Consider the following 23,766-nt stretch of genomic DNA (forward strand, 5'->3'; position numbering starts at 1 on the left):
ATTTTTGTAATTGATGTTTGAAATGAACTTCCATCCCGTTGTTTTGACAATTTTAAATTCTGTAATCCAAGTTAGTATACTGATTTATCCACATGTAGGAAAAACCAATTAATTTTCATTATCCAGTTATATTCCCACCTAATTATTGATTATTTGTACCCATTTATGATCCATATTTCAAGGTATTAACATAAGTATCCATGTTATTTGTTCAATTATAATTAAAGCATTTTAATTACTTTGATTCCACTTTACATTATCGTCCAACAATTTAAAATAAAAAGAAGTAATGTTGAATGTGCTTTTGCAAATTGTTTGTGTAAAGTGTTCCATTTCTTTCTTGGCTAGTTATAATATTACCTATCCAAGTTCGTGAAAGTTTTACAACATTTCCAATTGTCATCTCTGTGCTATAAAGTCATTAATTGCAGTTTTTATTTGTTATCATAAAAAGTTGTTAATAAAAACATCCAAATGGGTTTAAGTTTCCACCTCCAAAATATGCAAAAACAATCTTATAAAATCCATACATTTTTACAAACCAAATAGTACTGTACTATATTGAGCTGACAATTTGCTCATAGAAAAAAAAGATATAAAAGTAAGGATGTATGTAACTCTTATTAAAAAATCTTAAACCTGCAAGTTTTCAGTTGAAATCTGACCTCTCAGTGACTAAGTGAAGTCTCCTATCCTGAAAATGGTATTTTAAATCTTTGACTCATATAGTTATTTGTGTTGACACAAACATCTGGCTTAAATTAGGATACAAAAGAGTAAATTGCAGAAGGAGAATAGAGCCTTATTTCATAATTATCTCAAAAAGTAATTTGTTCATAGGTCTTGATAGAAGCAAAACACTTTAAACTAAATTTATCTCTGTTCTGTCAAAACAATTTGGCTATAAATTTTTGACAAGTTTATGAACGACATTTATCATTTAAAAACAACAATCTTTGTTATTGGAAAGATCTCAAAAAAAACCAATCTGCCCATCCTGACCTTTAGGTAACAGCTCAATTTATTACTTTGTTTTGTTTCAAATTGCCAATAGCCAAAATAGTTCCCCAATAGAAAAATATACATCTGACGGAGTGTTTATTTGTAATTCTCGGAGTACGAACCGACGAGCCCGAAGTGAACTGGTACTCCATCTTCTCTATTGATACTATTGACCCAATACAAATATCAAAACAAACAGGAGCTGATTGGAACCAGACTAGCCTAATGGTCGAAGAAGGTGACCCGTGTAGGTCGTCAATGGGAATAATTTCCCCTAGTGTGTGGAAAAGACATTTTGGACTAAAGACCACGCGACCACACCTAGGATCATTGTAAGTATAGTCCAAGTTTTAAAGTACCCCCTTACGCCCACTTTCCTGTTCTTCCCACTCAGTGATAAACCCTCCTTTCATCCCTTTCTTGTTGAAGGGTTTCTTGTGCTTGATGACCCTACCTGACCCATGCCCAGAGTAACATGCCAGGGATAGTTGAGGTTTTGGGATGTCCTTTTGTAATCAGTCGTGTGTGCCGAGCCTTTTTTCATTGGCGCTCCATTCGGAGCAATGTATTGTATTCTCTGATCGAGTGGGAGTGAAAAGTGAAAGTGCTTCTTTAAATCACGGTTTGAAAGTGTATTTAACTTAATGTTGGTACTGTTCAAAATACTTCTTGGAGTTGGAACTATATGGGAGCCTTGTAATAGTTTCTAGAAATAGATGAAAAGGAGACCCGGTGAATTTCCAAGGCACTGGACAATAGACTATACTATTAGTATGTGTAATTTAAGGCACAGCAGGACACAATTGGTAATTACTCAAATTGCATAAAAACTTACTTGGTAACGAGCAACCGAGAGCTGTTGATAGTATAAAACATTGTGATAAACGGCTCCCTCTGAATGAAGTAACTTAGTATTTGAGAAAGAAGTAATTTCTCATATTCGAGACCTCAGAATTACCAGCTTCATTGCCAGATCTACAGATTTCTTGACACCATTTTTACAATTTTAGTTCCTTTGGGGAATGAGTATGAAAGAGTTCTGGCCATTGATGAAATGGTCACTTGGAAGTTCCTTGATAGGGTTATTTGTGAAAGAAAGTTCAAGAATTAAAAATCCATGAGAAAGTGGCAGTCGGATACAGTGGCCTAACGATTGGGCGGTAGAGCCTCCCTCTTGCTGTTCAGAATCATTGCCGTCCCCTCCTGCCGCCTCCCCTCCTGCCCCCTCCACCAAAAGGGGTTTCTTTTCCTCAACTCTAATTAAAGGATTTGGGTACTTTTTCAAAATGTCCATAGATTTGTATTAAACTTACAGGGTTTGAATATAATGATAGTGGAAAGCTTCCCTTCAAATCTTACTTAATGAGGTGCTGTAGTTTTTGAGAAATGAGTAAAACAATGTCATGAAAATACGTTTGTAAATGATTAAAATAATTTTCGCCTCATGAGACGAAAGTTATTTTAATGACGTTGTTTTACTCATTTCCCCCAAACTACAGCACCTCAGCACATAGTATTTTCAGGGAAGCTTTCTACTATCATTATCTTCAAACTGTAAGTTTAGTGTAAATCTGTGGACATTGTGTTTTTTTGTCCTACAAAAGGTACATAGACCCTTTAAAGTGTCTGGTTTATACCAAGCACTGAGCACATATACAAATTGACATTTCCCCAATTAAATTATATAGAATAAAAATGCACAATTTTACCCAAGGATAACCCAAAGCTGATAACTTTGCTAGTCTCATTAAATTCATGAAGGACTTTTATATAGAGATTTAAATGGTTGACATAACATTCAGTTGGATGTGCGTGAACACTGATACCCACCCCATGACAAAATCTGACATGTCCGAATGTAGTGTCATTTCATTATAATTGGGGACAACCGAAATTCATCGATGAGATGTGTTGTTGCGAATATTCTGTCTGAGAAATGAAGACCCTTATTAGGTGTTATTTTGAAAGGGGTTTAAATTGCTGCCCAGTATTATGTAGTTGGATCTGCTTTAAAAATGTGACAAATCGTTACAAAATCAACAAATTCTTGAAATGACATTGAGAGTGAAGACAACATAAACATTACCCTCGATGTCAACTTAATGTGAAATCTTGAACATTCTATGGGCCCTAGTTGGATAATATTTTGAAAACTCTCAATTCTCATCTGTTTGATCGGTAAATAATTCAGTTGTGGGTTTTGGCAGAATGGGTTCTGAGTTTTTTAATAGTTTTGATCTGTTTAAAAAAGTTATATCACATGCCAAAATCGGCCATTTTTAACAGTAAAATGGAGTGATACTTGGAAAGCTCTTTTTCTCCTCTATGAGTGTTTGATCAGTAAACATAAATACTTTCGTTGTGGGTTTTGACAGAATGGGTTTAAATCATTTCCAGTAAACTGGCTCAACCTTGATGTTTTAATAGATGTTAAATTTGCATCGGGGATAAAGAATATTAATTTTTGGTTTTTACCCATATACACCGATGTGTGTAGCACTGTTTACTCAGCACTTTCCCGAGTCCTGTGAAAAAAATCACAGGCATTTTTACTCGGGTGGGATTCGAACCCACGACCTTTGCAATTCTTGCAACGACATTGAGAGTGAAGACAACATAAACATTACCCTCGATGTCAACTTAATGTGAAATCTTGAACATTCTATGGGACCTTGATGTGTTGATGTCGCATCAACATCAGCCACTTTTCAAAAATAGAGAAATGGCAATGAACAACATAAACATCACCCTTGATGCTAGATGGGATGTCTTGAACATTCTATGGGCCATAGTAAGATAATATTTTGAAAACCCTCAATTCTCATTTGTTTGATTAGTAAATATTTCACTTGTGGGTTTATGGAATGGGTTTAAAGTGTTTAAGTAAATTAGGTAGATCTGTTAAAACCTTTAAATAGCACATGCCAAAATCAGTCACTTCTAAAAAATAGAGAAATGGCATTGAGATAATGTAAACATCAGATGTGATGTCTTGAACATTCTATAGGCCCTAATTAGGCGATGTTAGGAAAGTTATTTTTCTCATCTGTTTGATGAGTAAACAAACCAGTTGTGGGTTTTGGCAGGAAGAGGTGCCTGTTTTTGGCAAGGAGCTCCTGCACAGGACTCTTGAGGAAGCTTTCTCAATAGTTTAAATCTGGTTTAAAGGCAGTGGACACTATTGGTAATTACTCAAAATAATTATTAGCATCAAACCTTTATTGGTGACGAGTAATGGGGAGAGGTTGATGGTATAAAACATTGTGACAAATGGCTCCCTCTGAAGTGCCATGGTTTTGGAGAAAGAAGTAATTTTCAACGAATTTGATTTCAAGACCTCAGATTTAGAACTTGAGGTCTCGAAATCAACCATCTAAACGCACACAACTTTGTGTGACAAGGGTGTTTTTTTCTTTCATTATTATCTCGCAAGTTCGATGACCGATTGAGCTCAAATTTTCACAGGTTCGTTATTTTATGCTTATGTTGAGATACACGAACTGTGAAGGCTAGTCTTTTACAATTACCAATAGTGTCCACTGCCTTTAATGCATGTTTATAATTGCTGTAGATTCAAACTCCAATTTTATTTATCTTTCTGGTAATGAAACCGGGGGGATCCCCATAAGTGACTAGTATTGTGACCGGTAGCCCTTAAGATCATACGGCAATTGATGCCCAACAGTTGCTAGATTGTGCGTGGGAGAAAAGAAACCAGTGGGTGGGTGGATTTCACAAAGAGTAAAAGGGAAGGTACACGTTTGGTAATTGTCAAAGACCGATCTTCTCACTTGGTGTATCCCAACATAAGCATAAAATAACAAGGCTGTGAAAATTTGAGCTAAATTGGCCATCGAAGTTGCGAGAAAATGATGAGAGAAAAAACACCCTTGCTGGACGAATCTGTGTGCTTTCAGATAGGAATAAAAGACTTCTGGCTAGCAGAAGTCTTTCATTTCTTTTAGTGAGAATTTACCTCTTTCTCAAATCTATGCTACTTCAGAGGGAGCCGTTTCTCACCAAGTTTTATACTTACAACAAGTTAGGAGGTTCTCATCCTAACTTGGGACTAGCTCCAGTTTTGTATATCTCCTAGGACTAGTCCTAACCTAACTCTTTGTGAAATCGACCCCATCACAGGGCCTAATGAATATTATTAATAATGCTAGTAATAGTGTTGGGTTCTTATATAACAGTGCGACCTAGTAGCTAGATCAAGGCACTTTATAAGATTCATCCCTGTTTATCAAGACCCAACTCGCACTACCCGTTCATCATCTGTCTTATCATCAAGTAAAAAGCATGCTTGCTGGCGAGATGTCTTTTCCTTCATCAGATCCAAAGGCCTGGAATGATCTGCCACAACATCTTAGGAACCCCTCTCCATTTCTCAGTTCAGAAAAACTTACTGTTACGGTTATCAACCATTAAGTTTGTTCTTTCTCGTATGCGCTTTGTATCCTTAGGAAAAGGCGCTGTAGCAAATTCCTCATTATTATTATTATTATTATTATTATTAGGCATACTATAAACAATCGGCAAACATTAATCATTAGTGTAACATTAATACTACTTGATCCCACACAGCTGAGAGGGATAAAACAGTATTGCTCCCATTTATACACCTGGGCTAGGGGAACAATTTATGGTTAAGTCTTACTCAAGGACATAAGTTTCATGACAGGGATTCAACCCACACTCTCCAGATGACTGGGCCATTGGACTTGAGTCCGATGGCTGCTATACAGACGGCCTGGCCACAACATGTGGGCCAGTGGAGGTTACAGTGAAGTGGGTGTGACACCACCTTGTTTATCAAATTATCTAAACAATTTGACCCAGTGATGAAATGAATTATCCAAGGCGTAATGGGTCATACAGGTCAACTAGCTAACACCCCTCGCTTCTTCTGCTCACTAAATCTAATGCTGTGAAAACTATTTCCAAAATGATACATCAATGCAGGAGTTGATTGAAGATGCCCTCAAGTTCCTGACCTTCAATTTGAATCACACAGCATGAAGTCTTGCAATAAAAGTCAACTTCAATATAAAGGGGATAACTGGGGCTTAAAATTTACACAGGGCCTCGGTGGATTGGGCATTGGGCCTGAAAACTCAAGATTGGACAAGAATGGTGTTGAGATGTTGAGTATATTCATTCATCAGATAGCTCCATGGACAAATCTTTTTGTAGTGCTATTTCAAAGCAGTTTATTATTATGTTAAAGGCAGTGGACACTATTATATTGATAATACCTCAAAACAATTATTAGCATAAAACCTTACTTGGTGACGAGTAATGGGGAGAGGTTGATGGTATAAAACATTGTGAGAAAAAGCTCCCTCTGAAGTGACATAGTTTTCGAAAAAGAAGTAATTTTCTACGAATTTGATTTCGAGACCTCAAGCTCAGAATTTGAGGTATCGAAATCAACCATCTAAACGCACATAACTTCATGAGACAAGCGTGTTTTTTCGGTCATTATTATCTCGCAAGTTTGATGACCGATTGAGCTCAAATTTTCACAGGTTTGTGTATGTTGAGATGCATCAAATTCGAAGGCTATTCTTTGACAATTACCAATAGTGTACACTGGCTTTAAGCTGTGTAAAACATTGTTGTCATTTTGATTCTGGTCTCTTTAAAATTCTGGTCCATCAGTTAAACTTTCAGCTACAATAAAGCCATGTTTTTGTCCTGATTTTGTCAACTACCAAGTCCTGATGACACATTGTTGGGTCTTGGAAGACAAGTCCTCTCCTATACTTTAACTTTCTTTTTAAATCACACCTCACATTTTACATACAACTGACCTGCAAAACTTTCATCAATTCCCAATTATTTTTTTTTTAAACACTGGACGTCTAGACACTATTGGTAATTACTAACAAATAATTGTTAGCATAAAATCTTACTTGGTAATGACCAATGGAGAGTTGTTGAAAGTATAAAACATTGTGAGAAACGGCTATATGTAGTAATGTAGTTATTGAGAAAGAGGTAAATATTCAAACATCAGAAGACTACAAGCCTGAAGCCTTCCATGCATCTGAAAGCACACACAGTTGTGCAACAAGTGTGTTTTTTCTTTTACTATTCTCTTTCAACTTTGAGGACCAATTGAGCCCAAATTTTCACAGATTTGTTATTTTATGCATGTTGGGACACACCGAGTGAGAATACTGGTCTTTTGAAAATTACCAATAGTGTCCAGTGCCTTTAACAATTCTCATACAATCCTAAGCTATTAAGACTGACCCACAAGTTACATACTTCACAGCTTGATATAAACCAATGCTTGAGGGACCCCTATCACCATGAACTGTCAAGCCAAGGTAGGGTATTGTACTCTATGCTTCTTTCCCACATAGTTTGACCACAGATTCCATGGATTTTCATGCTTCCCTGGTGATGACTGAAAAGAAAATAATTCTATTGAGTTTGAAACCTTTAACTCCTGCGACAGCTATGAAAATATTGAATAATTGAATTATCAAGAAATATTAAGGAAATTATTATGATGGAATTACTCCAAAATATAATAATATATTAAATTTGAAAATTGTATTGCTGAAGCACCAAATATGGAAATATACAATAATGCTGATGACAATGAAATGCATTCACCATGCGCAATATAAATAACAACGACCATGAGTACTACCACAGTCGGGTTGCTAGAGGAAGGTCCTTGAGGAAAGTATATTGACAAAATATTTGACGCTAAAAAAGCCATAAAAACCACACACTCAAACATGAAGTTTTTGTGGAAGAATCTCTGACTCACCGGAAATAAGAAGTATGGCATAATTTTTTACTTTATTTCAGAGTTGTTTTAGACAAGCCCTTGGAAACTGAGAGCAAACAAATTCAACTTAGATTTATATCAGTTTCAATATCGTAGATTTCTCTGAAAACGTCAGTTTTGGATGGTTTTGTAAAATAGTTTCAGTGAGCTACCAGGGGGGGGGGGTCATGCTGGAGTGTTCAATGTTTCAAAATTTCATGGAAACTTTTCAATATCCTAGACCCTGTGACTTTGTGAACAAGACAGTCACCTTGTACATTGCATGGCATTTTTGGCAGGCAAGATACCACACTGGACCAATTGTTTGGGAAGTTTTACATTTTCTGATAATCTTCCATAATTTTAAGACTTATGACATTTGCCCCATGTAAGTTATTAAAAGTTAATAAAGCTGTTTTGGAATCTCAATAAAATGCAAAATATCATGCCTGCAGGAAGTCCAAGCTCTGTGGCTCTTTTGCAAACATGTATATGAGGGTCTATTGAAAATGCAATGGATGAAAAGTTCTTGGTGAGAACTAGTTATTCCAAACTTCACTTCAAGGTTTTCATGAAACAAAGTGGGGGAAAATGTAACTAATTGAAGAAAAAAAACATACATGTAATGTATGGTGTTTTTTTTTTGCTGGTTCTTTTTCTCTGTGTTTTTTTTTTTTTTTTGGGGGGGGGGATCCAGTTTTGTGTCATCATTGTGACTTTAACCCAATTGCCCAATCGAAGTTTCAGCAGTAAACACTCAGGAGTTTACTTGAATATAATAACATCATTATTGTTCCAGTGTTCTCCCTAAAATTAACTGGTTTATTAATAGTTAAATCAATTAAGGACCAGTCAAAAAGTGGTCCCGATGGCTAATTCAATTTTGAAAAGGATTTGGTAAAAAACAGGCGGACTTGGGAAAAGACAAGCTAACTGGTGCAGCTGGCTTACACTAACAAAGTCAATGGGAAACCTTCCCCTTCTACAACTTTCTCATGAATATCAGTCAACCAAAATAATGTAGCTTGTTTTGGAGATAAATGACAGATTGATATTTTAGCTTAACTTTTACTGGCAAAAAATAACAGCCCAGCACAGGTGTGCATTTTAACACCAGCCATCAAAAGAGTTATTATTTCATCCTATTAATTGAAATGAAACAATATAAGCGAAAATTTAATGGTTCCAACATGTTATCATTGCATAGGAAATGTGTTGTGCTAGAAATATACGAGCATGAATGTATCAAATTTGTACCCCTACCAAATGTTTATACCCTACAATGTACATTAACTGTCAATTGAATTGACAAACGACAGGCTGGTACGACTTAGGAAAAAAACCTCTGTTTTATTTGAGTCTTTTCTCATGTGAGGAAGCTTTGTAGACTGTTATAGACTAGTGGCCTCAAGTCTCAAGCTATTATAGGCACAAGCCTAAGTTTTTGTTTTGGTCAAAAAAAAACCCATCAAAACATAAACTAAAAACACATAAAAATCAAATAGAAAACTGGAACACTCAATGCGGAACTGACATAAACTAAATATCCTCTAGAAGTAAACAGCTTAAAGACAGTGTACACTAATGGTAATTGTTAAAGACCAGTCTTCTCACTTGGTGTATCTCAACATATACATAAAAGAACAAACCTGTGAAAATTTGAGCTCAATCGGTCGTTGAAGTTGCGAGATAATAATGAAAGAAAAAAACACCCTTGTCACACGAAGTGGTGTGCTTTTAGATGGTTGATTTTGAGACCTCAAATTCTAAATCTGAGGTTCGAAATCAAATTTGTGGAAAATTACATCTTTCTCGTAAACTATGTCACTTCAGAGGGAGCCGTTTCTCACAATGTTTTATACCATCAACTGAAAACCAAAGGTCTACTTTGCATTTAACAGGCACATAGGGTTGTTACAGTGTTGTTTTTCACCAACCCAGATCTTCCTAGCTCAAGAAATCATTCAACTTTGCTCCTATCAAGATGCTAGACTTGTTGGCATGGAACTTAGATCTGTCTCCTCAGTATAGACTGATGTATCCATCATACACATCATGCAAGCTAATGTTTCCATCCCACTTTGAGAAGGATGGTGAGATAACTTTCTGCAATGTCACTGACTATAGCAGATGGAATAACAGGTGGTGCAGCCAGATAGGGGAGGGGGGTGGGGTTGGAGGAAAGGAAGACTTGAGACCCCCTGCTCCAAACACTTGCCCCTCCCCCTTCAAGCCACAAACAAATTACATTGAATATTTGTACTGTACACAAACCAATGGGGAACAAATATTTTATTCAAATCATTCTGTTTACTTAATTTCCCAATAATAATAATATAATGTCAATAACCTATTGCTATTTTATTGGTAAAGTATAAAGCTTACCACAAACCAGTTATTGCTTCTACCTATGGTTGGAATGGACCATCAGACAAATCATCAGAGTGGGGTGGGGTTTAATAAACTAGTATAATGTATTCTACAAAAACATGAGGGGTTTGTAACCTTCCATATTAATGCATGTTGTTTTTCAAGGCTTTATGTATTATGTCCCACAATAAAATCAAAATAATCCCTTACTACCATCCTATCCCCTCCCATCTTCATAAAACATCGCCACATCTAATTCTCACTCCTGAAAATCGACCTGCCCCTTTTCTGAAGTTCAAGACCATTAAGCCAACCCAATGGCAATACAAACATAATTCCAGAGCCCACACAGCTCCCACATGTGTGAACGGGGTCACAGGGTTTTATTTTGGTACAAGTTTATTTTCAAGAATGATTAATGGACCACCTTGTCATAATATTTGTCAAATTTGTATCCAGTTTGACGTAACATGTGGCTGCCTGGCACCTCAGGCTTGATAGTTCATGGTGTTTAGTAGATTCAAAAGTTATATGTAGTTCTAGTAGTAGGTCTTGATCGCCTTTAGATAGTGATTATTTTCGCTTTTTGGTTATCCACAGGCTTGTTCTCTGTGTAGTCATATTTGTATTGCCTATTCTTTGTATGTACTGTTAGCTTGGAAATAAATAAATAAAAAATAAAACAAATAGTATGTTTAAAGACACTGGACACCTTTGGTAATCTAATTGTAAAAGACCAGTCTTCTCACATGGTGTATCGCAACAAATGCACAAAAATAACAAACCTGTGAAAATTTGAACTCAATTGGTTGTCAAAGTTGCGAGATAATAATGGAATTAAAAACACCCTTGTCACACGAAGTTGTGTGCTTTCAGATGCTTGAATTCCAGACCTCTGCCGAGGTCTCGAATTCAACTGAATTTTTTAAGTGAGAAATTACCTCTTTTTCAAAAATTATGTTACTTTAGAGGGAGCCGTTTCTCACAATGTTTTATGCTATCAACAGCTCTTCATTGCTTGTTACCAAGTCAGTTTTTATGCTAACAATTATTTTGAGTAGTTATAAATAATGTCCATTGCCTTTATAGGGAATTCATAGTTCGGTAATCACTTTTTAATGCCAATAAAACACTTACTTGGTGTAGAAGTACACCAGCTTTCGATAGTGTAAAGCCAGAGTCATCACTTCAAAATGTGGACATGGAAAAATGTCTCAATTTTTATACCCCCCCCCCCCATATTTGAATCTGAGAAGCGTTACTGTCGGTTATGCTTCTAGGGTTAAATTTTCTTGACAAAACTTAAACTGTTTTGACCATTTACTGAGAAATATCACAGTGTGAATGGAAAACATTTGATGTATAAGGTGTATAAATCATGTCAGTTGTTCTTGACATAGGGTCACTTGTTTTGAGAAAATTAACAAAGTTACATTGCAGATACCCTTCTTGAAAACATGGCCTGACAGAATAAATACTTCCCAAATGAAAACTAAAAGCCATGTTTTTGCCTCAAGGCTCAAATAATCTCAACATTATTTTAATCAAGGTTTACCTGTGGGACCTCTGCACAATGAGAATTTTTTCCTCCTCAATTTACAACCAAGAAACTCAATCATGATGCAAACAATAATAATGGCAAATAAAGCTGCCATTTCCATGGCGACACTGACGTAATGGAGCTTTGTAAATAAATTACAGCGATCCATCTGTTAATGAGAAGCACTGTCAAAAAAAATGCCACATCTTTGGTGCTGTGCCTGGGATGATTTGACAAACTAACAAAAGGTTCTCTGTAGCTTGTTGCTTCACAATATTAGCTCTAATCCCAAGGATTCTATAGGGTTTAACCGGGAGGAAAAGTTGATGGGAAAGAAGCTCATTTTTTTCAACAAAGAGGAAGCTTGACCAACTTTTTTTTTCCCCTGCTAAACCAAGGTTATGATTAAGCCCCAGGCTTAGTGTCTGCTGTGAAGTTATCGGAATATCTCCCTGTCTTTCAGAAGCTTTAGCTGGAAGTGTCTTTTGGCTCCTTGGGAAAGTGCATGCTCGTGGATGTTTTTGTTAATTAATCTTTTTACCTAGATCTGCTATTTTTTTTAATAAACACACCATCCAATGTGCATCAAGATATATACTAAGTACTTTCCCATTTCCGGTGAAAGTTGGTCAACAGGCATACCACACACATGGGATTCAAACCCACAACCTAAACCATTTTACAGGGTTTTTCCCTTAATTTTTTAGTGATAAGCCATCAGGAGGACCAAATTAAGTAAAGACAAATATTAGATAGAACTTCCCAAACATGCCTTAGTTCTCGTTCAAATAAGACAGATGCTAAATACAACAGTGCCATGCGTCAGGAAGTTGTTCTCTATTTTATTTCTGGCCTTGTGAGAGAACTATTGGTCCAGTAAAAATGTTGAGCTACAGGCCCTGCCGTTGATTTCACAAAACTTTTCCTAACTTAAGACTAATCTTAGGACTTAGGACGAGTCCCAACCCTGCACTTTAGCATGAAGACCTTATGATTAATCCTAAGTTAAGACGAGCTACTCGTCATAACTCGAGATAAGACGAGTGCTAACTCTTTGTGAAATCGACCTCTGCAGTCTTGTCGTTTTTCCTTCCAATCACCAGCCCTGTGGGAAGTAGCAAAAACTTCCAGCATGCACTCATTATGTGAGGCAATGACTTTTTGACAGCATATTTATTATAATGGGTGCTTGTTGAGTTCTGCATTAGTGTAGTGGGTAAAAATCCCCCCAATTTTTTTTATCATTGATGTAGTTTGTAAAACTTAACTATCTGATAGCTAAAAGACCTCATGGGTGTAAAACATGGTTGTCTTATACACCTGTAACTTTCTGACCTCCATGATTTTGATTGCTCTTTTCAGAGCGTGGGGCACCACACATCAAAAGACAACCATCCAAGAACAGTCTCAATAAAAGTTATATTTCTTTAAAAAATAACACTGCAAGGTCAACTTTACTTTTTCACTGAAGTTTCATGCACCATGATTCAAACTGAAACCACTATATCCTGATATGGAATACATTGTATTCAAGTTTGCCATCATAAACAACTGAGATCCTGGACAGTATTTGGCCGAGAGGGGCCTTTGGCTCATCATCCTTCCAATCCTCCAACTTCGGGTGTCCTATCACTTTCATTTTGACAGTTTCCGCTCTTTCTGCTGGGGAGTTTTAGCCTAATCATTACATGATCCATCTTTACTGTCACATCTCATGATGGGTTTTAAAGTTGGCTGTAATCCAGACTGTGTCTGGACAGCGACCATCATGGCCAACAGATTTGGAAGTAAACAACAAAATTATGACTTAAAGATAGATACAATGTACATGTTTGGTACTGACCAACAATACTCGTTTATATAAGACTTTTTGTTTCAATCTGAAATTTTACTGAGAGTACTTTTTTTCAGGGGAACATTTCTCAAGTAACACTAGTAGAAAATATGCTGAAGGCCCTGATTACTTGTGATTATTTCGATTTCCCCAATGGAAAGAAACCTGGTAAGAATAATCATACACTTATTAACACACGATTAACTGTTTTTGTTGTTTTCTCCAAAACATTACACCGTTGGGAAGAGTTTTTTTGGCATGGTTCTAAAAAGAGAATACACTGCTGGTTGGAATGAAAATTCAGTAGTCCTTCAAGCCTCACTCCTTTTCATTTATTTTGAAGAATAAGAAGGCAATTGCAGAGTGATGCAATAACCATCTTATGCAACCTCTCTTGCACTGTGTTAGAACCACTCACTTCAACAGTTTCTGCATCCTTATGAATTCAATTTTATTTTGCTCAACCTCTTTGGACAATCCCTGCTTTACCTGGACTGTCTTTGGTAACCCCAAATGTTCCATCATGGTGATGGATTTCATTAGAAACATCTGGGCCCAATTTCATAGAGCTGCTTAAGCTGAAAAAGTTGCTAAGTGCAACAAAATGTTAGCAGCCAAAATACTACACCACTTGCACATCCTATGACTGGTATCCTGCTAACTTCTGCTCAGCAGAACATTTTAAAGCAATATTCTATGCTTATAGCAGCTCTATGAAATTTGACCCTGCTAATATATAGTGTTGTTTTATTCCTTGAGGAAAATTGTTGAAATACCATCGCTTCCAATTGGAAAATTCTTGAAAGTTTGGGTTGGGTCTTTTATTCAAAGAGCGTGGGTTGTACTGGTTTTGAAGCTTATCTAAACTTATTTTTTACAGGAACTGTTACAACAAAGTTCTTAAAGGAAATGCTTGCAAAAAGACTAAGACCGCAAGAGAGTGACGAGGGTAAGTGACACTCCTCCCAAATATTTTTTTTTTTCATTTGGTATTTTGAGCCACCTTCAGCAATTGAAGCCTTAAGTCAGGTAGACTGAAATTCAGTCATTTTGTTTTATTAAGCCCTTTTAAAACAGGGTTACTTTTTACTTGATTGAATTCAATGATGTCCGTCCGGGCATGAAATAGTGAATATTACTGGTAGTCATAATTCTGCAAACTGGCTCCCAAACCCCTCCCTGCAACAAAATGCCCCGCCACGCTCTGCCATGTTTCTTGCGATAAGTTATGGTACAACTATAAGTCTCACTTTTTCCTGATACAGAGATTGTGTAATGTAAAACCAAAACTCGAGTCAATCCAGCATTATGCCAAAGTCTCAAGAATTTTTCCAAGTTATGAGATAAATATAACTAATTCCCCTATGACCTACATTGTTACTGTAAAACCAAAACCTAAATAAATCCAGATTTATATAATATGCAAAAGTCTCAAATCTATCCACATTACAGGGTTAAATATCACTAATTCCTGATACTGAAATTATGAACCTTCATTGTTACTGTAAAACCGAAACCAAAATTAATCAAGCTTTATATGCAAAAGTCTCAAATCTTTCCAACTTAGGGGATAAATATCACTAATTTCTGATACTAAGATTATGACCTACATGTAGTTACTGTAAAACCAAAACCAAAATTAATCCATCATTGTGTGCAAAAGTCTCTTTGCTCAGGACTTTTTTTCCTTGCCTTCAAAACACAGACACATACTGTTTTCTCATCTAGAAGATTGATATCATAGAAGGCTATTTCCTTCCTCTCCATGATAGTTTCACATTTGACAATATTGTTTTGCTCAACGGAAATTAAGTAACCGTCCATTGTGGTTGCACCATTGACTTTACTGAGCATTGTAGATTGGTGATTGTACTAATTTCTAAAACAATATTAAAACCAAAAGGTTTTACCCGTTCAGGGAAAACTCACTGTTCCACTAAATAATTTAAAACCCATGGGAGACTAGTAGTTGGAAGCATGCCTTTGGTCAAAAAATGCCCATTAGTGGCTGTCAACTTTGACCTACTTCCACTTAACCTAAAGGGTAAAAGCAAAGGTCATGTCCGGAATATTGTAATGTTTCCCATGTTGCCAGAGTATTTTTAGTTCAAAAACAAAACAGCCTTTTTGTTTCAGGTTACTTTTCCCCCAGATGTTTAACCAAAAAATAGAAAAAAAATGGGTCTAACAATAGACACTTTTCTGTGTGTGCATGGAGATGATTGTACATATGATGGTATCTAATGGTTGAAGGTCAAGTATCTTATGATCAAATCATTATCCAAAAGATAGAGTCCTTATGAAGGTGGGATGAAATGGTTACAAGTCTATACCCATTTGAAATGTTAAAAAAATGTTTAAAAGTGCCAACTAATACCCTTCCAGGGTAAATATTGTCAATGGTCATACAAAAATATCCAATAATGTCACAATATGGGTAACTTTTTACAGGATTCTTTTGTAGTTAACTTCTGATTTTTGAAGATTTTCAATCAAAAGGCATTGAATTTAACTTTTGACTTTGAGGCATAAGTTCCTCTTTGAAATGTCTATTTATTGCATTTTTCTTAAAGCCATTTTACACTTTCGGAATAGAAAAAAAGTTCACAAATTTACAAATAACTTACAGGGTTTACAGAAGGTAAAGGTAAAAGACTTCTCATGAAATATTATTCCATGAAATGCTTTACTTTTTGAGAAAACATTAAAAAATTATCAATTCTCAATAACGAGAATTACGGATTTATTGTAAACACATGTCCTGACACGGCGAATCGTGCAGAAACAAGGGTTGGTTTTCTCGTTAGATTAGCCAAAAAAGCTTCCATATAATCAGGGAGATTTTTAAAATTTGTTCATCAGAACATGAAAAGATTTGATTATTTTCAGGGAAGTTCCTGCAGAATCAGGGACAGTTAACTCTGATGATCTCATGTCTAAAGGTTCACTCTGAAAGAGTATATAACAAAATTGCATTGGACACTATGTCTTCACAGATGGTGTATCTCAACACATGCATAAAATAACAAACCTGTGAAAATTTGAGCTCAATCGGTCGTCAAAGTTGTGAGATAATGATGAAAGAAAAAACACCCTTGTCCCATGAAGTTGTGTGCTTTCTGATGCTTGATTTCAAGACCTCAAATTCTAAACTTGAGGTAATTACTAAAAAAACTTATTATCATACAACCTTTCTTGGTAACGAGTAATGGGGAGAGGTTGATAGTATAAAACATTGCGAGAAACGGCTACCTCTGAAGTGCCATAATTTTCAAGAAAGAAGTAATTTTCCAAGAATTTGATTTCGAGACCTCAGATTTAGAACTTGAGGTTTCGAAATCAACCATCTTAATGCACACAACTTCGTGTGACAAGGGTGTTTTTTACTTTCATTGTATCTCGCAACTTCGATGACCGATTGAGCTCAAATTTTCACAGGTTTGTTATTTTATGCACATGTTGAGATACACCAACTGTGAATGCTAGTCTTTGACAATTACCAATAGTGTCCACTGCCTCTAAGTTGCTGTCATCATTCTCAATAAAGAATGCAGAAAACAATAAATGCAGGTTCACATAACAGTAACATAGAAATTCAGTTTTGACCTTCAAGCCTCGCTATGTGTCATGGATTTCAATAGGGTAGGAACCTTCGTACCTGCAGAGAGAGTTCAATAATCAAAGTAAATGGTGTGCAACAACAAAATGCATTCATGGTGTATAAACTGAGTGTCTCGGGGCCATGCATTAGAAGCTTGTCCTCTCTTTATCCTACTTTTACAATGTGCACTCCATTATTTGTTAACCCTGCAATAAATTACTATATCTCACCTTTGAAACACATAGCCTTTTAGTCAACAAGTCTTAAAATATATCACAAATGTTGTTTAAAGGGACAGTTTGCCATTGGTTTTTGGTAAAGCTAATTAATTCCCATCTCTAGTTTTCAGTAAAACAGTCCACAACCAACTTGTAAAAAATGCCTCTTTAAATGCTAGGTAGACTGATTGAAGGAAATCAATAAACAACTGCTATTGTAAGGAACTTTCATCACCATTTTCACAAAGAACCAAGTCAAAAATGGTGATTCGGATTTACATTTTACACTATGCTTTTAAAACCACAAATCTGCCTCCAAAGCCATGGTTTGCAGTTTAAAAACCTGTCATATGATTCTGTAAAAGTGTAACCTCTTTATGATGAAATGATTTATTTCCAAACAGCCTATTGGATCATAGCCATTAGTAACTATTAGCCAGATACCTCAAAAGTGAGATGACCATCTGATTGTTTTACATAGGAGGGATATGCACATTTTATGTAAGTGGTTCTTCAGAAAACCTCAAAACAATTTGCCCTACATCTTCGCTCTTCTTTTCCAATGTATTGCAATCATTTAAGTGATGTTGAATTTGCATCTGAGATAAAGAATATTCGTTTTGGTTTTACCCTTACACCGATATGTGGTAGCACTGTATACTTGGTACTTTCCCGGGCCTGCGGGTGGGATTCGAACCCAAGACTTTGCAATTCTAATTTGTGTCTTACCAACTTGACCACCGAGATTGCCTAAGATGTGTTTTAGTACAATCATCTTTGGGGGCGTGACTTTTTTGTGAAAACACAAAATGCAATGATTGGCATAGCCCCTTACCGTAGTAGCATTAAGTGTCATTTTAAGATAAGTGGCTCCTCGTGAAAACAATGATAACATGAGCATATTCATATAAGGCTCATCTCTATTGTAAAAATCGAAAGAAGCAAGAATGATTTGTGGGGCTCTCGTGCCATTTTGTTGACTTTAGTAGTACTTCAGAGGGAAATATCTCTCTAGTGGATCTCTACGGGTATGAGGATGACCTTTTGTAACCAGTGAGCTTTTAAAACTGACACTATTATCATTAAATTACCTATCCAACCATGTACTTTGTGTCTTTTCTTTACAAACTTTCAAGCGGTCGCTCTGAAGTAGGTCGGTTTGTTGCACATATGGATTGGTAATCACAAACTTTTTTTTTTTTTTCGCTGATAAGCTTGTTACGATTCTTTGAGTCATTTTTGACTGGTCTTTGATAACCAGGGTTTGCATTGCTCAAGCAATATAGGCAGTATAGAAAGAAATCTAAATACTAAAGAATTTCGGTGAGGTCTTTTTACACCCATGCATCAGTTGCTAAACTCGCTTAATGAGAAAGACTTATGGTGGTACTATAGTAGTGTCCAGTGGGTTTCCTTTGAGTATAATACCAGGCCAATAATCTGGTCGGATAATCCATGGATAATCCTAAATCTGGTCAATAGAGTTTGCTTTGTAATCCTTCAATCAGGAAGTTGAGAAGAGTTCCCCTGTGGGCAGTAGGAGCAAATTACTCGCAGTATTCTTGGCAATTATCGTTATTTTTTGCACTGAGCACAAAGGGTTTGTTGAAAAATAAACACAAATTGACATCCTGGGAGAAAAAAAACCTTGAAGTTCACATAGGCCTATTGATTCCTCTCCATCCAACAAGAAAGGACTAAGAAAAATAGTCAACAGCTCCAACACAAATTTCATCACAATCCTTCAACAATAAAAATACATCAACATAACAACACACAAACAAGTGTCTAAATAATGAACAAAGCATCCCCCCCAAAAAAAAAAAAAAAAAAAAAACCGAAATACCATGATAATATAGAATAAACAAAGCAAATAAATAAATAAGTTATACAAAAGAAATACAAGGGGATGTGTGTATTGAACGTACAATAAATTCAGATAGGTTGTACACAACTGGGAAATTGAATGGAATTCGTAATAGAAATGCATTCGCAATTAAAAAAACAAGACTTATTTATTTATTATATAGATCCTGGAGAAATATGACAAGGTTGGCATAACACCCTGGGGCTACAGAAAGCTTGCGTCACTCAACTCACCTTGTCTAAACCTCATTAAGATTAGCACCTGTTTTCGAATTGAGGATTGTTAATTAGCAAAACAACAATTATAAGTTGCAACTTGAAAGCTCAGGCATTATACCAGCGCTTATCCTACAGTGAAAAATTTTCAGTTGACACCAAAAGTTTAGGAAAACCATCTTTGCACTATCTAGACAATTTCCAGGAAGTAAAACCCAAAGAAATTCCTGGTGAATTTTAACCCCCTTAATTATAGCCTGCCAATTGTTTGGTTGATGTGGTTTTTCTGGGGAAAATGTTACACTCTGGTATGCTAACCACAAGGTTGGCTTTACCCTACTCTCAGCGGGTAGCTTTTTCCTGGGAAATGGTTCTTCCCAGGAGTTTGATGTAATTTTTCTTGGAAGAATGCTAACCACAAGGTCATTTGGCTCAACCCTTCTCCCAATCCCAATAGGATCGACTTCCTGGGAAATGGTTTTTCCCAGGAGTTTGCTGGGGTTGGCATCTCAAGTGTGAACAGTGTCAACTCCCGGAAAATTCGTTGGATGTGATTTTTCTGGAAAAAATTTACACTCTGGTATGCTAATTAACCACAAGGTTATTATGGCCCAACCCTAATCACAAGCAAGGGTCTATTTCCTGGGAAATGGTTTTTCCATGGTTTTTCCCAAGGAGTTTGCTAGGTTTGGCATTTCAATCACGGTGAACAGATCAACTTCCAAGGGAAAATTTGTCTGGTGTGAACATCAGGGCTTTAGTAGACCCCACAAAAGTCGCAGTTAAGTTGATGCCTCTATAAAATAAGCAATATATTTCTTCTTTATTTAAAACAGTTTTTAATAATGTTAAATTTGCATCGGGATAAAAAATAAATTTGTTGGTTTTTACCCTTACACCAATGTGTGTTAGCACTGTATATTCACTGCTCTAGAATTGCAAGGGTCGTGGGTTCGAATCCCACCCGAGTAACATGCCTGTGATATTTTTTCACAGGACTCAGGAAAGTACTGAGTATACAGTGCTAACACACATTGGTGTATTGGTAAAAACCAAAATTAATAAAACAGTTTTTCATTGTTTTCAAAACAAAACTGTAACTTGAGCAAATCTTGCTGGATGATAATCTGATTACGATAGTCTGCATTGCAAATAGGTCTCTCAAGTCTCAATGCATTGTTGTGCACAAGCACTTGAGGGTCTGTACAAAAAAATAAAATTCTTGCAGAGTTTCCATGCGAATAATTATGGCCCAAGTGTCTCTGGATTGAAATTAAATTAATTTTCCAGTAGTCCACTCAATGAAAAATATTGTTCTTTATTGCTGTTCCATTTACTGGGGTTTGCAGTGGTAAAAACCATGCATTAACTGAACCATTTCATCAGAAATCTACCCTCACCCACAACAATCATACCAAAATTAGCAAGTACGAACTCAACCAAGAATCAAACTTTAATTGCCGATAATTTTTTGCGACGCCATGCGCAAAATAATCTCTTGACATAAATTGATTGATAATGGCCGCAGCTAAAACTAAAATTCATTTTGACTCCAAAGCCATCCCCCGACCGAGTTGCCGGTCACGCACTATGCATTAGCTTTTAAACAATTCGCTTTACAAGCCTTAGTATTCTCAATGCTCAATTGATTTCTTTCACATTCATGTCGACGTCGGCACTGAGTCAATTAGTGAGGTGCAGGGCCGGAACCATCTGTCAAGTTTTTCTCCTTTGATGAAATCTATAGCAAGGTTATTTGAGTCTATATGAAAAATGGCACCCTGACTCTGCGTTTGACAGGGGTTTGGATCAGGAGTTTTAACATTAACATAGAAATAATACTATCAAGGGATACACCATTTTATTTAGGGATCACTTGGCTCAGTCACTGGGTGAAATAATGATGCTGTTCAGATTTATTTAAAGCCATTGGACCCTTTCGGTACAGAAAACCAAAAAAAAGTTCACAGATTTACAAATAATTTACAGGGTTTACAGAAGGTAATGGTGAAAGACTTCTCTTGAAATATTAGTCCATGAAATGCTTTACTTTTTGAGAAAACGGTAAAACAATATAAATTCTCGTTAACGAGAATTACGGATTTGTTATAAACACATGTCATGACACGGCGAAACGCGCGAAAACAGGAGTGGGTTTTCCCGTTATTTTCTCCCGACTCCGATGTCCGATTGAGCCTAAATTTCCACAGGATTGTTATTTTATATATAAGTTGTGATACACGAAGTGTGGGACTTGGTCAATACTGTTTACCGAAAGTGTATAATGGCTTTAAACAAGTTTATCGAAGTACAAGAACAATAAACATATCTCAAAATTATAAGGGGAGTTCTTAAGACTGGATGGGGACTACTCCACAAGGAACTTTGTGTATAAAGTATATGTGCATGGACAAAGGAAAGAACAAAAGAATACTCCACAAGGATGCATTTTTACGAAATGTGAGTTTTGTTTTATATCCATTAAATTGTACAACAACAAACAGTACAATGGCTTGAGGCATTTCACTCCTCCACAATCTTTACATAATAACTTTCAAGTTGTTAATTTTAATAATAACATGTCATGGAGAGACAGTTTGATGTATTTTTCTCTTTTTTGTTTGTCAAAATGTCACATTTCCTGATTGCTTTTCCATCAAACCATCCCTCAGGAATTGCCTAGCCATGTCATTTTCAATGAAATGGCTAACGAGCTCCTTTGTTCGCGGAGCAACACACACAAAAACTCATGTAATTGCATCCCACAGGAATAACTTACGTCTATGAAATCCACTTAAGTTATGCACATGTTTGATATGGAATAAATTCATCAGCGTTTATAAGTCAAGAATATCTTTCACTAACTCTCATCTGTGTCTTTTATGAACCAACTCTCTAAAATAGATGTTAAAGGCAGTGGATACTGTTGGTAATTACTAAAAAATAATGATTAGCATAAAACCTTACTTGGTAACGAGTAATGGAGAGCTGTTGATAGTATAAAACATTGTGAGAAACGGCTCCCTCTGAAGTGACATAGTTTTTGAGAAAGAAGTAATTTTCCAGAAAATTGATTTCAGGACCTCAGAATTTTAATTTGAGGTCTTAAAATCAAGCATCTGAAAGCACACAACTTCGTGTGACAAGGGTGTTTTTTCTTTCATTATTACTCGCAACTTCAACGACCAATATTGAGCTCAAATTTTCATAGGTTTATTATTTTATGCATATGTTAAGATACACCATGTGAGCAGACTAGTCTTTGACAATTACCAATAGTGTCCACTGTCTTTAAATTTGCATCGGGATAAAGAATATATATTTTATTTTTTACCCATACACAGATGTGTGTTAGCACTGTATCTTTCCTGAGTCCTGTGAAAAACCAACTCTCCTGAATAGCGTCTTTAGAGCTTCATCACTTGCAATTAAGTCCTCAGCATCTGACCTGAGAGTCTGAGACTGACTTAGGATCTTATGTGAAGACAAGATGAGGAGCTGACATTACAGAGGATCAGGGTGCAGGATAAAAGATCCAAAGATCCTCAAAATGGTTGAAGAGTCGTAGGGTTCACTAAAGGAGGGAATTTCACATATCATTATCAAGCTAATTTGCTCAAAGCCATTGGACCCTTTCGGTACAGAAAAAAAACAATAAAAGTTCACAGATTTACAAATAATTTACAGGGTTTACAGAAGGTAATGGTGAAAGACTTCTCTTGAAATATTAGTCCATGAAATGCTTTACTTTTTGAGAAAACGGTAAAAACAATATAAATTCGTTAGCGAGAATTACGGATTTATTTTTAACACATGTCATGACACGGCGAAACGCGCGGAAACAAGAGTGGGTTTTCCCGTTATTTTCTCCCGACTCCGATGACCGATTGAGCCTAAATTTTCACAGGTTTGTTGTTTTATAGATAAGTTGTGATACACGAAGTGTGGGACTTGGACAATACTGTTTACCGAAAGTGGACATGTATAATGGCTTAAACCAACCACAGCAATAAAAAAATTATTTTTTAAATTATTTTAAAATTAATTGTGTGTGTTAGCACTGTATACTCAGTACTTACCCGAATTCTGTGAAAAAAAAAATCACAGGCACATGACTCGGGTGGGACTCGAACCCCTGACCTTGTTGATTCTAGAGCAGTGTCATACCACAGCATTTATATGCTCCAATGCTTTTCAAAAAACACACAAACAAACCCATATCAAGTCAGTTCCATTCCTGTTACCACAGAACCAGCCAATAAACATGTATGGGACCTAATAAACCTTTACATAACTTGTCAAAACGAATAAAAAACAGCCATGTACAAT

General features: G+C 36.2%; 1 long non-coding RNA gene across 1 annotated transcript; it reads left to right on the forward strand.

The window, feature by feature from the left end:
* Positions 1 to 1,264: 1,264 nt before the first annotated feature.
* Positions 1,265 to 23,130, forward strand: LOC139953392 (uncharacterized). The gene is made up of 3 exons (XR_011787968.1): positions 1,265 to 1,334; positions 14,417 to 14,485; positions 22,782 to 23,130. It is a non-coding gene; the product is annotated as an uncharacterized lncRNA (long non-coding RNA).
* The last annotated feature ends 636 nt before the right edge of the window (positions 23,131 to 23,766 follow it).

Source organism: Asterias amurensis, chromosome 21 (genome assembly GCF_032118995.1).
Source record: "Asterias amurensis chromosome 21, ASM3211899v1".
NCBI lineage: Eukaryota > Metazoa > Echinodermata > Asteroidea > Forcipulatida > Asteriidae > Asterias > Asterias amurensis.